Source organism: Saccopteryx leptura, chromosome 4 (assembly GCF_036850995.1).
Source record: "Saccopteryx leptura isolate mSacLep1 chromosome 4, mSacLep1_pri_phased_curated, whole genome shotgun sequence".
Taxonomy (NCBI): domain Eukaryota; kingdom Metazoa; phylum Chordata; class Mammalia; order Chiroptera; family Emballonuridae; genus Saccopteryx; species Saccopteryx leptura.
The window spans coordinates 79,943,237-79,955,939 of NC_089506.1; positions in this window are offsets into that span (position 1 = coordinate 79,943,237).

Consider the following 12,703-nt stretch of genomic DNA (forward strand, 5'->3'; position numbering starts at 1 on the left):
AAGCTATATTTTATTTTCTTCAAAAGTTACATAAAATTAAATCTGAACCACATATTTTTACAGCACACACTATAATAACCATTTTTAACTCAATAGTTTTGGTGTTTTTAGCCCTGCTCTTGAAACTTGACTTCTTTTTTATACCTCTACTAACTTAAAATTATTAGCATATTTAACAAAAAAGCCTATAATATACTGCATCTGACCTTTTTTTTTTTTTTAATTTAACTGTTACAGTAAATAATCCTGGGCATGCCAGCATATCATGAATAACACCTTCTTCAATTCTGTGTCTAATTTGTTAGAACAAATACCAGGAGATACTTGGCACTTGTTCCTCCCTGGTAACTATGTATCTGTGTATATTTGTAGATTTCTAATCCTGTTGCCTTTCTGAGTATGTTTAATTTCCTGTGACATTTTTTATTGTAATTTTTAGATAGAAAGATAAATAGATATGTTAGCATAGGCAGCTAGAAGTTAATAAAGGAGAAGGGAGCTAGACTGGCTGGGCCTCGGTGAAACTGGAAGTTACACTTAATCAGGCTTAAATCTGTATATTACAGCTTCAGATTCTCCAGAGGATAGCCAGATCCCATCAAGGGGATTAACACCCCTCAGTACCACCCCTCCACGTGTAGAGAGGAAGGACCAACCAGCTCTCCAGTCTCTCCTGTGATCCACTCCCTGGGAGAACGGGGTGAGGAGAAATACAACAGCCAGGAAAACGCTTCTGCCGGCAGCCTGCGCAGTAGAATCCAAGATGGTGAGCAGAACTTCGGTGCATGTTCAGTAAAGGCCACGATGGTGACAGAAAGGAATGGAGTCTAGCCTGGAAAACTTGGGGAAAATAACTGATTACATGGGAGGAGGACCAAGCACAAGCCCACCTAGGATCAGGAAAGAGATTATTTAATTTGAAAGAAACCTTACCTTCCTCCAAGAGCCCAAGATAATATAATCAAAGCTTAACAAAGGTTTCTCTGGGTAGCACTGTTTTCCCCGGCCTTCCCCCATTCCATGCATTCTCTCCCGTAGCAGCCACATGTCTCCAAGCATGGGTCTGTAGCAGCCGTAAGGGCCCAGCAGCCACAAGGGTCCAAGCCCGGCCAGACTCCAGGCACGGCTTGGTGCAGCAGCACAGCACAGGCCGAGTGAAGCGGGGAACAGACTAAACTCGATTGACAGGCACAGAGACTGAGCTGGACTAAACATTGTCAGGGGCTAAACGAAACAGGGCAGCTTTGGCTGCCCTGCCCTTGTTGACACGATATCTCTGGACCCTGGCCCTTCTTCTGAGCTTGGTGAAAACAAGACTGGACTTCTTCCACAGATCTGGTGGTAGATGAAACACTGAGCACCTGGAAACAGTCCTTTCATTTTACTTCAATAACTCTTACCACTACACTTAGCTTCCCACGTGTAGGTCCCTAAAATGCTCTTCTTACAACTCCATGGAAGAGCCCTATTTACAAGTAGATAATAGATAGGTAGGCAGATGATAGATAGATGATAGATAGATGATAGATAGATAGATAGATAGATAGATAGATAGATAGATAGATAGATAGATAGATAGATAGATGATTTATGATAGATAGATGATAGATGATTCATAGAGAAATAGATAGAAAACCTATAGATAGTTCACTTTAAAGAAATTTTTAACAGTACGGTATAGTCAGGGATAGTTTTCCCATGAAAGATATTTTTCCGCTTTGAAGATAATTTTGTGTAACAAATTGAGGAGAGGGTATAGGAAGAGGACAGGGAGAGGATGAGCATTCCTGAAATAATATTTTGAAAAAGAAATGTATGAAAACACCAAGGCATAGTCAAGCTTGAAATCCTACATGAGTATAAGTTATTTTTCTCTTAAGCATAAGCTACATGAAGAAAAGAGAGGTGGATCAAGGTCATTATATACCATGCTAAGGAGCTTAGAGTTTAATCATTTTGTAATGGGATGGTGGGAAGAGAGATAAGGAAGTGCTTTGAAATTATGGAATTAATAGATGCTGCTTTAAAAAAATCATTTGACTGGAGTGTGGACAATGGATTGACCAGAGTTTTGAAATTAATAGTCCAGATTATTGACCTAAAGCAGTGGCTTTAGGTATAAAAATAGGAGGTGCAAATATGGAAGACTTAAGTGGCACAATCATGAGGGCACAATCACCAGAATAATATGGGAGCTAAAAAGAAAAAAAGGTTTAGGATGACTACATATTTTTTGAGGTTAAGCAATGAGATGAAAGACAATGTTTTTAACTCTAATAAAAAATAAGAAAAAGGAGCAGGTTTGGAGGAAAAATGATTTATTCAATTTTAAGTATGTTACATATTCTGAATAAAGAAGACAGACACTGTTTCCTTTATCATCTGGAAAAAATAACTTTACATGTATAAAATTTTGTTTTGAAATGGGAAATATATAAGTACTAGGGGAAAGATGCTGGGGGATGGGGTGTTAAACACATGAAGAAGAGGGTTTACACAACTTCTGACACATATTCAGCCCCTAATAGAGATTTGTTGGATGAATGAACAAATTATGTGCCAATTACTGGTCTGAATGCAAAGAACACAAGGGGAACCGACACAGTACTTCAGTACTTGCTTTCAAAGAGCTTGCAGTCCAGTGGGGAAAACAGAAATGCAAATAGATAACTACAAAACAGGTGGAAAACAATATAAATGCCATTAGTAAAGAATGCTTACTAAGTTTTTTTGGAAAAGACTACAGGACCTTTAGAAAAACTTCCAAGAAGAGTGTCTTCTAAAAATTTAAGGAGAAACAGGATTGGATTAGAAGTGATAGAACAGCCTAAACATTTCTCTCAGCTTGACCAAATGTTAGATACATATAGATATATTTCTTCCTGATTATAGGCCTCCAACTCCTTTTTCTTAGAGCATTTACTTTAAATTGTTTGGGTTTTTTTTTTTTTTTGGTTTTCTTTTTGTTTTGTATTGTTTTAGGTGAGATGAGAGGAGATAGTGAGACAGACTCTTACATGTGCCCCAAGGGGGATCCACCCAGCAGCCCCATCTGGGGCCAATGCTTGAGTACCGAGCTACTTTTAGAGCCTGAGGCTGACATACTTGGACCAACCCAACTATTCTCAGTGCCCAGGGCCATACTCAAACCACTGGCTGTGTGAGGGGAAGAGAGAGAGAAAGAAGGGCAAAAGGGAGGAGGAAAAGCAAATGGTGCTTCTCCTATGTGCCCTGACTGGGAATCAAACCCAGGAAGTCCATTCACCAGGCCAATGCACTATTCACTGAGCCACTGGCTAGAGCCTAAATTTATTTTTATTTATTTGTATTTAAAAATTTTTATTAATTTTAATTTATTGTGTTAACATGGATACAAGTGTCCCACTCAATATGACACCCTCCCCCCACCCTGTGTCCCCTATTATGCCCCTTTTGATTTTAGAAAAAAATTAAATTTTAGAAAATGTGATTGTATATTCTTCATTTTTTTTTGAGATATAAATATTCTACAATTTAGGAATATATTTCTCAAGGACCAGGAGCCATCTATTTGAAATGTAATCATTAAAAGGTTGTCTCTCTACTCCATTCTCTTGGGCAGGGGGAGGAGCCTAACTTCAATAAGCCCTAATTAGAAAACACAGATGGCCTCAACATATTGACCTCCCCACTAATTACCCTCAGTACCTTTCCAGTAGCTTGACCCAGCCTTAGATCTCCTCAAACTTGGGCTTTGGCAGAGTAGCCTTTAATCTCTCCTCACTATCTCAAAAGTCTCTCTTCCTTCAAATAGGTATTATTCAGATTTTCCCAGTTTCACTTGTAGTCATTTGTGTTTGCCTATGTGTATAATGTGTAATCAGTTCTATGCAGTTTTATCTTGCATGGAAACCTGTAGGTAGAGCGCAGAGCATTTACCTAGCAGCTGTGGCTGATGCAATGCTGTGAGAATACTCCAGCTCCCGGAACCCTCCTGGGCCCACCCAGGAAGGGAGCTCGCCTGCTATACAGAAATGACTCAGCGCCAACCAGGCAGCCTCCTAACCTTTTTTGGCCATTTGCCCTGCTGTAACATTCTATTGGTTGAACCCATGTATATAAGCTAGCCTACTTCCTTAATGAAGTGGATCTGTATCACTGAACCTGGTCCCCGGAGTCGGGTCTCTGCATCTCCATCGTCCTCACCCCCAGTGGGGCTTCTCCATAGAATCCTTCACCCATCTCACAGTGAAGACAGGGAACAGATCCATGACCATGAAAACCCCTTGTACTGGCTTTTTTAAAATCCTGCCAACTTCTTTTCTCTTCTTCCTTGTAAGTTCTTAACTTTTGACAATCATAGATCTGTATACTGGTTCTATAATTTTATCATTTTAATGTTATATAAATGAATTCACACAAAATATGATCTTTTGAGATTGGCAGTACTTTCTCAGCATGATTCTCTGTAATTGTATCAAGCTTATTACATGTATCAGTAGTTTATTCTATTTTATTTTGAAGTAGTATTCCAAGATATAGCACACAGCACACAATATGTTTAACCATCCACCAGGGTTGTTTCTAGGTTTTAGCTATTATGAAGAAAGCTGCTATAAGCATGAATCCACAGGTTTTTGTGTGAAACGTTGTCCTTATTTCTCTGGGATAAATGCCAAGGAATGCAATAATTAGGTTGGTTCTATGGTAGGTGCATGTTTAGTATTTTAAATTGCCACGCTGTGTCCAAGTGGCTGAACCATTTAACAAACCCACCAGCAAAGCACGAGTGATTCACTTTTTCTGCATCTTCAATAGCATTTGATATTTACATAGTCATTTATTTTAGCAGTTTTATATATAGTTAGTGATATCTCTCTGTGATCATTACCATTTTGCTAATGATGAATGATGTTAACAACTCTTATGTGTTGTGGTGTTAAAAACAGTTTATTCCCACATTTCTAAATTTTAACCTGGACTAATACTCAAATTAACCTGGACAGATTACTAGAATAAAAAATGACCAAATGTATTATATATGTACATTTGGGAGTTTCCTAAGAACATGACACCAGAATACATTGCACCCCTAAAGTTTACATGCCATTCTGGATGGACTAATGAGAACAGGGCAGGGGTCTGGGATTTCAAATAGAATGTGGGCAATCCATAGGTAAAGAATGAGGTGTGGTCTCCCTTATATGCTTATTTGCCATCTGCTTATTATCGTTATTAAAATGACTGTTCATGTCTGGAACTTTTTGAGACTTTTGACAAATTAGGTTATTGCAGTAAGTCATAAAAAAGATGAGAGCCCATACTAGAAAAGTATTAGAGGCATGAAGAAAAAAGAATCAATTCTAAGTGATCTTTTCATGAATGACACCCAAGTTTCTGACCAAATAATTGTAAATGGAATGGTCAATTCAACTGGTTGAGAAAAAAGTATAAAGAATAAAGTAATCAAAAGAGATTTTTTTTGAGAAGTTTGAGGTAGTTGTTGATCTATACATGAGCTTCTTATTTATTCAAGAGATCTAAAGAGCATTTAAGTATTAATTAAGTTTTTTTTAAATTTTCTTTGGTCATTTCAACTTGTCAGTAAACTGTGATAACCTAGGAATTGGTTCCATTCTTCTGAAATGGTGATTTAAGATGGAAAATTAAATGACTGTTAATAACAGTAAAAATAAAAGACAGTCCATATACGGACATTTGAAAATATATTACATAGTAAACTTCTTTAAAAACTTATGGTCAAGGAATCGAGCTTGCTGGCTAATCTGCTGATTAATATAGACTCTCTTTGTTGATTGCATGGATGACTACATAATTAGATAACCTTTCCTCAAGTGCACAAACACATATTCACTAACTCACACATAAAAAAATTATAAACATATTTTCATATCTAAAAGTCAGAAAATGAAGTTTTTCTTTAGAACTTTATCTGAATATTTCAAATTAGTATAGATATTGGAGCTTCATTGTCTAGAAATGTGAAACAAATCTATGTAACAACTAGAGAAATTAGTGTCTTCTGCACAAGGAAAACATTTTTTGTGTAGTTTGCTATATTAAAAGATGTAGGTTTTGGTGTTTGATTAATAGGAAAATAATCTGTAGGGAAAGAGAGTGTAGACTATAAACACAAATAAGTACTTTTATGGGTGGATCTTTTCACAAAGTTGGCAATATAATTATGGTTCAGTTGTTGTTAATTTGATACCACCCAGTAAATGACTGTGTTCCGGAGGAGCTGGATACAGTTTAAAGGTTAATGGCTGCTTGCACAAGTTGTGCACACTGTATTTACATAAGCATCAATTCCCTTTATAAAAAATTGTTCCAATGAGACTAGCAATTTCTAGTTACCAATCTCCAAGCATTGTCTAGGATGAAAAGGAAGACAGGGTATCTTAAGAATGTGCCACCACATTGTCTATATCGATGTGGATGACTTTTTACTGTCTTAAGCATATTCCAAAGTGAAAACAAAACTGATGGAGCTCTAAGAAATTTGGAAGTTTTAAATCCCCAAAGTGTTAGCTGAAACATGGAGTCAATGTTAGGGAGGGTTAAAAGATATGGTACAGTGAAAAATATAGCTAGTTTATATAAGATATGTTCCCTATAGTTGAGGGTAACTTATGTATGTTAATTAGTTTTAGAGTTATGGCATTTTTTTGTGAAAATAATGAACATGATTGTTGAAATATACAAGCAAAGCAAAAATATAAAGGACAGAAATTTAAAAAACAAACAAACAAAAAACCCATAAAAGGAAAAGAAGACTCTGCCTGACCTGTGGTGGTGCCGTAGATGAAGCGTTGACCTGGAATGCTGAGGTCACTGGTTCAAAACCCTGGGCTTGCCTGGCCAAGGTACATTTGGGAGTTGATGCTTCCTGCTTTGCCCCACTTCTCTCTCTTCTCCTAAAATGAATAAATAAAATCTTAAAAAAAAAGAAGACTCTAAGTACTAATCATTCATTACTGATAACCATTATTTGTATTTTCTAAATACCTAATTTTTTAAAGTTGCCATGTAAATATCATTACCCTTCAGATGCACTACTATTGTGCATATATTATAAAATAAAAATAGTTTTGAAAAATTTTATATTCAATAAAACAATTCACAGCAAAGAAATATTTCAATGATTTTTATTAACAGTTGTTTTAAATATATTTATATTATTTTCAACAGGTAGCTTCTACGATCTGTGGATTTTTGTGAAATGTTACATGCTTCAGCACTCTCGAGTCTAGTTACACAGGAGCACCCCCAACTGAAAGTCAGCTAATGACTTTAGAATGGCCGTCTTTATTTGCATGAAGATATTGATATGCCAAGTATTTCTCAGATACTGATCTGTCAGTCAAACTCTTTATCTTGAATGTAATATCTAACATCCACAGTATAGAAAGCTGTCCATTTTTCTAAGACAGTCCCAGGCAGGTAGGAATATGCTGTCTTAGACTACATTCTTTCCTTAATATATAGCCCATGTCTCATGAATTGTCAGGTAATTTGAAAGGAAAAGTATTACAGTATATTTTTCTCATTCAAATTACATCTTCTTTCCCCTAACCTTTAACTGGCCTGCCTCTCTAGTAAATTTCTCAGTGTTAGGCAAATGAGTTTGTAAACTTCATATTTTTTGAGTTTGCTCACTTTTAGTGTTAAAAAATGGTACTGGGCAGTGCCAGGTATGTAAGGTGACCACCTTTTTACAATGAAAAAGAGAACAAAAATAAATTGAAGAAAACAATATCTTAAATAAAAGAAATATTTTATTCATTGCAACAGTAATACACTATAATATGATAAATGCATAATAAAAACATTTGTAATATTTTATATTGTAATTATGCTTACATGCCTATTAATTTTTAATGATAATTGTAAGAAAAAAGTACTTATTTAGATACAAATATGTCACACCGCATGCAATTGATTGACTCTGCATCGATCGAATATGGACATTTTACAGATTAGTCTTCCAATATAAAAAAGGAGGACATGTAGGAGGACACTTTTTGAGGGAAGATGGAATTAACAAAAGAAGGATTGTCCTCCCTAAAGGAGGACAATTGTGATCCTCCCTAAAGGAGATCACATACTAAGATGTGTGATCTGTGAAATTGCAAATTACCTTCCTGCTTGGAAAGAGCCATTGTCTTGCTAATATGTGCTGGAGGAGAGAGAAGCCATGTTTGCAGAGTGAGAGCAGAGAGGATGCAGGGTGCTGAAGAAGAAGCCAGTTTGTGCAGAAAGTTTGAAGAAGGTGATGGGGAACAGAGGTGAGGGGCTTTTGTGAGTTCTGCTGAGACTAGTAAGGCCTTTGATTCTAGGAAAAACTGGAAAAGATTCTCCTGGTTGTGGAACTGAAGAATGTGTCAGTGGCTTTGGGAGCCCTGTCTGTTTGCTCGTCAGCTGGTACAAATCTTGAATAAAGGAATGGCCCACCATTTTTTTGGCTCCACTGTATTTTACCATCTGTCTGAATCCAATGTGAACCTGCATGTAATGGCCATGACGGCAACGACCACAACTACTGTCCATACACTCATATAAAATTAACTAAGCAAAAAATAAGATAGTTACCTCGACCAGTTATTGAAATATTAACCTAAATTTTCAGGCCAATTTTTTTTTCATAGCCTGGCATTTAGTAAAATTATATAACAATTTAAGTAGCCATTATTGTTCATCCAGGGAACTGAGGATTTATGAGAAACACTTCAAGTTCTACCTCTGTGTAGCAGAGGAAAGCTTTTGCTTTGGTTGCTAAAGAAGCAGAATCTCAATGAACAGCAATGTGGGTTGTTGAGCTGGGAGCCTAGGACTTGTGTGTATAGTCAGGTGAAGCAAATGCTTGGAAAACCAAGTTAGAATATTCTGCTCTATTATGAAATATGCTTTCATAAATGTATTTTGAGCAAAAGTTGAGGTTGTGTGTGTGGTGTGTGTGTTACAGACATTTCTAAATTACATTTTTTTATAATAATTTTATTTTTTAATGGGGTGACATCAATAAATCAGGATACATATATTCAAAGATAACAAGTCCAGGTTATCTTGTCATTCAATTATGTTGCATACCCATCACCCAAAGTCAGATTGTCCTCTGTCACCTTCTATCTAGTTTTCTTTATGCCCCTCCCCCTCCCCCTTTCCCTCTCCCATTCTCCCCTCTCCCCCGTAACCACCACACTCTTATCAATGTCTCTTAGTTTCACTTTTATGTCCCACCTACGTATGGAATAATGCAGTTCCTGGTTTTTTCAGATTTACTTATTTCGCTTCATATCATGTTATCAAGATCCCACCATTTTGCTGTAAATGTTCCGATGTCATCATTTCTTATGGCTGAGTAGTATTCCATAGTGTATCTGTGCCACATCTTCTTTATCCAGTCATCTATTGACAGGCTTTTTGGTTGTTTCCATGTCCTGGCCACTGTGAACAATGCTGCAATAAACATAAGTACATAGAAGAAGACATAGGTACTCAAGTCATGGACCTGGGTTTTAAAGAGCATTTTATGAATTTGACTCCACAGGCAAGAGAAGTGAAGGCAAAAATTAATGAATGGGACTACATCAGACTAAGAAGTTTTTGCTCAGCAAGAGAAACTGATAACAAAATAAACAGAAAGCCAACTAAATGGGAAATGATATTTTCAAACAACAGCTCAGATAAGGGCCTAATATCCAAAATATACAAAGAACTCATAAAACTCAACAGCAAACAAACAAACACTCCAATCAAAAAATGGGAAGAGGATATGAACAGACACTTCTCCCAGGAAGAAATACAAATGGCCAACAGATATATGAAAAGATGCTCATCTTCCTTAGCTATTAGAGAAATGCAAATCAAAACGGCAATGAGATACCACCTCACACCTGTTCGATTTAGCAAGACAGGTAATAGCAAATGTTGGAGAGGCTGTGGAGAAAAAGGAACCCTCATACACTGTTGGTGGGAATGTAAAGTAGTACAACCATTATGGAAGAAAGTATGGTGGTTCCTCAAAAAACTGAAAATAGAACTACCTTATGACCCAGCAATCCCTCTACTGGGTATATACCCCCAAAACTCAGAAACATTGATACGTAAATTACATTTTTAATTGAAAGATTTATTGAGAAAATGAATGAGAGCATGAGTGAGTTGTAAATTCATCTTACAGCTAGTTAGGGAAGTTTTAGATTGAAATGTTAACTTGCTTTGAGCTATGATGTTGTTTTGTAAAATTCTAAGTAGGAGGTTTTTTTTGTTTTTGTTTTTGTTTTAAGAAAGACCATGTATGTATGATCTAATAAGTTTGTGTGGCCATGATAACTTAATCACCAAAGTAGTGTAAATAAGGCAAATTAAATAATTTTTTATATTTTCTTTGGGCTTTCTGTTATCTAAAAGAATCCAGAAAAGTCACACACACAGACGTGTGGTTTGGGCAACAATAAAGTGGATCATTTTTTTTTTATTAGATGTTGGAGTTAGGGTGCAGACCATTTCTGAGAGTGACAAAGTCATGCACTCATTTGAGAAATGTGAAGAAGGAACTTATGATTATCTGTATGTAAATATTCTTTTCATGCATTTTAAATATTTTTACTTGTTATCAAATATAACATGAAAGTTACAAAGTCTTAATTTGGGGTGGGAGAAGAAACCCAGGTTTCTTCTTATATAAAATGAGCACTTAAAAAGCTCTTTAACAGCCATTGGTCTAGGTAATCTTTTCTTAGAAATTAGGCATTCAAATTACATGTGATTACTCTTTTTTTTTAAAGATTTTTATTTATTCATTTTAGAGAGGAGAGAAGGAGTAGAGAGAGAGAGAAAAGGGGAGGAGCAGGAAGCATCAACTCCCATATGTGCCTTGCCCAGGGTTGCGAACCAGCAACCTCTGCATTCCAGATCGATGCTATATCCACTGTGCCACCACAGGTCAGGCACTACATGTGATTACTATTAAAAAGGATTAGTTTTTAAACAATTACAGAAGAAAAATTTCAAGTAATCAAATTATGTATGATAGAACACTTTAGTATTTTTTTCTTTAAATTGATCAAAGGATAGAGAATATTTACAAATGAACAATTTAATATGTTTGATAAACATGACATGTGTTTAATTAAAACAGTTGTTTGTATCAGATTGATATTTGTGCAGATTATTTAGTAAGGTACTATATTTTCTAATTATCATGCCTGTAGGAGATTCCAAATCTTACAATATTTTTATTCTTAAGCATTAATATAGTTTTAGAATGTGATATTTTTCCAAGAAGACTATACCAGCAAGCATAATGATTAGAAGAGAAGGAACAACAGGAAGGAAGCAAAGAAATGATAAAGAAATTGAACCTTACAATTCATAGAAAGAGCAACAATGAGCTCTAGTGGCAAGATGTTATAATGTCAAGCATGGGTGAAATTCTGCAATGATAGACATTCTTCTCTTTATGCAGTCAGAAGATTTCTCAGTCTTCAAAATAAAGATTAATTTGTGGAAATGAGCATTCCTCTAAATCAGAATCTCATTAACTTCCACACAATATTAACTACCTGGGTAGGGTAGTATATCCATAATTTATATATTGCATATAATTTATATATCATCATTCTTACAAAACAACATCAACAAGATTTTTCTATTAACAACATATTTTATGTTGGAGATGACATAGCTTATACTGCATCTGGTCAAGCCATTCTTAAGTTAATCTTGGATTTTAAAAGAGTATTGATTTATGTGCTGTGCGATTGATAATATATGTGAGCCATCGCCTCCTCCTGCTCAACTGTCTGCTTTCTTCACACACACTGGCACAATTTTAAAATAGGAAGGATGCCTCCTTTCTGTAAGTCTGAAAAAACTGTATTTTTATTCTTTAGTTTGGGGTAGTAGTAATATACAAGTATAATATATTAAAAATATACCAGAAATCAGTTCCAAAAGTTTTTAGTTTTTATGTTTTTACAACTTTAGTCTGAAAGAGGTTTAATTTTGGTTTTGTAATACTGTGTATTTGTTTTGAGGTTATTTTAATTTCTGACACTGAATCAGAATAGCAACTAATATTGGTAATATTATGCAGAATTTGTTAAACTTCTTATTCATTGAATAATTATTGAGTAACCAAATGTGCCAGGAACTGTGCTAGATGTTAGAAGGTGTTCATTCTAACACTTCACTGAATTTTCTTCAAACAGTGATGATAATTTTATTAATGTTATTATATACATTTTCCTAAAGAGAATATTAAAGCTCAGAAGGGTTAAGTGAAGCACAAAGCTAATACATTTCAGATTTAGGATTTCAATTCAGATAACCTGCCTTCAAATTCTGAGCTCTTTCTACCACATCTCATGGCAACTGCTTTGGTTCCTTTTAGTAAAATTTATCATAATGGATATAAAAGTATAACTATTATAAATACCTAGTATTTATAGTATCAAACTTTATTATTTATAGTCTGTTTTTACATATCAATATTATTTAATCCTTTTAGAAAAAACTCCTGGATGTTAAGTAGGAATTTCTATTTCATTAATAACACTTTTTTTTTGGTAGATATCCACTACTCTTAAAGGACTTTAAAAAATGAAGAAAGTTTTATTTGATTTCAACTAACACATGAAGGAAAATTATCATGACCTTAAATCTGAAACAGAATATAGCAGTACATGATTATCTAAGC